The sequence below is a fragment of the Chrysochloris asiatica genome, unplaced genomic scaffold (assembly GCF_000296735.1).
Source record: "Chrysochloris asiatica unplaced genomic scaffold, ChrAsi1.0 scaffold00006, whole genome shotgun sequence".
NCBI lineage: Eukaryota > Metazoa > Chordata > Mammalia > Afrosoricida > Chrysochloridae > Chrysochloris > Chrysochloris asiatica.
In genome coordinates, this window is record NW_006408524.1 from 11855571 (window position 1) to 11857787 (window position 2217).

Genomic DNA, 2217 nt, shown 5'->3' on the forward strand with positions numbered 1-2217 from the left:
AGTCCATTGATGCTGCCACTTGGCCAATCCATCTCATTGGGGGTCTTCCTCTTTTTCTCTGACCCTCCACCTACACCTGTTCAAATCTTGCCTACCCTTGACATTCAAATTGATCCCTGCAGAAATCACTGATCTCTGTCTTAAAGCCCAATACAATCTGTCAACATGTCAAAATGCCACACCCAGCAGAATTCTTGGGTAGGACTAGCAATGAAAATGATTTCTGGAAACACTGAACCTCTTTATTAAGGGGAAATGGCAATTCATTTTGATAATTAACAGCATGTTTGGTTGGTATATATCATACTTTCAAAATGAATGTGTAAAATACATTAGAGCAATGAGACCTTCCTTAACTCAAAGCTGTTGAGATAATTAGCCAGGCATATGTGTGGAGTCTCTCCCTTCATTTGCTTTCAGAGGTTCCAGATACCTCTGGGTTTATACTTTGTCATAAATATTGGATCCCTGTTCCAATACGCTTTTTTTCAGACTAAATTCACTTTTACTTCTTTTTTTTATCAAAGCCTCTTAGGTGGTTGCCACGGCTGGAGCCTGGGTCCTCTGCACAGAGACTCTGGTGTGGGCCTTCACAAGGTCATCAGTGAACTCCTGGTAGGGAGACTTTGTGAACACAGTCTCTTTCCAGAGGTCAGGGGTAAGATAGCTGTAGGTCTTGGAGATGGCATCAAAGATAGCCTTAGCGAAGTTGCCCAGGGTGGCAGTGTAGCCCCTGGCTGAGGTGTAACAATCATTAATACCAGTCATCAGCAACAGCTTCTTGGGCACAGGGCCTGAAACAATGCCAGTGCCTCTGGGCACAGGGATGAGACGCACCAGGACAGAGCTGCACCTGCCGGTCACCTTGCAAGGCACTGAGTAGGGTTTGCCTATCTTGTTCCCCCAGTAGCCTCTCCGAACGGGGACGAGGACAACTTGGCCAAGATGATGGTCCCACAAATGGCTATGGCCACCTTTTTAGAACACTTGACGCCTAGGCCGACATTGTAGTCCCCAGTGGCGACAAACACCTTGAACCTGGTCCGCTGGCCAGTGCACGTCTGTTTCTGCACAGGCATGATTTTCAAAACCTCGTCCTTGAGGGACAATCCCAGAAAGAAGTCAATGATTTCAGACTCCTTGATTGGCAGGGAGAAAAGGTAAATCTCCTCCAGGAACTTGATCTTCATGTCCTTGACCAGACGACCCAGCTTGGTGACAGGGAGACACTCCTTGTCCTTGGCTTTGCCTCCTCGAGCGCCTCGGTTCCTACCATGGCCGTGACCCCTCCCCGCAGACCACTGCCGAAGCCCCCCATAGAAGTCACTGAGGGTTCCCTCCCTCACGGGACCTCCGGGGCATTTGGGCCCTTCTGCTGCACCGGCGTCATCTGCCATTTGGTGTTTTCTCGGAGAAGAAGCCCAACACACTTTAATGATGACAGTAGTTTCAAGGTCTGCGTACCTCCTTGGTCCTGGAACTACCGAGGACATTCCACATGCATTACTTCGAATCCTGCCAAGAATCCAATGGCATGGGTGTTTTATCCCATATATCAGATGGAGACACTGAGGCTCAGGAAACTTTCCCAGGTCCCCTTGGTGAATAAACAGAGCACTGCAATGGAGCCTCTGGCATGCTGTCTCTGAGGCCTGAATGTTCTGCTCCCAACGCCCCAGGGCTGTGTCCACAGAGCGCTTCTCCTGTGAAAGCAGCGGGCCTTGGTCCTGGAGCCAGCCCTGCTCTCCCGAGGTGGGCATGGTTCTCTTAGTCCTCCTTTACCTACCACACTTCTTCATGTGTCTATGACTAGTTATCAGGGAGGTCCACACGTGCCACAAACAGTCTGGACTCAACTACTGACTATTCAGAGGTACCTGGTGCTGTGTTTCCATGAAGAAAGATTTCAGTCAGGAAAACTCCATGGCGCAATTCTACTCTGTAAAACAGAGGGGCACCATGGACTCCTAGTGTGGTAGTTTAGGATCAGTACTGAACTGCGAACCACAAGGCCGGTAGGTCAAACTCATCATTGGCTCCTCAGAAAACCTATCGCTGTGAGTCAGAAACCCTATCGCTATGAGTCGCTATGAGTCAGAACCAACTGGACAGCACTTAATAGTAACAACCATGGTCAGAGTAGAAATGATGAACTGGCCTTTGTTGTTAATGTTATTCAGTGACCAAGATATTAAAAAGAACATTAGAGATATACCT

The 2217-nt window shown here is 48.6% G+C and overlaps 1 pseudogene; it reads right to left on the minus strand.

Moving 5' to 3' along the window:
• Nucleotides 1-531: 531 nt before the first annotated feature.
• LOC102812436 lies at nucleotides 532-1397 on the minus strand (annotated as a pseudogene).
• Nucleotides 1398-2217: the final 820 nt, after the last annotated feature.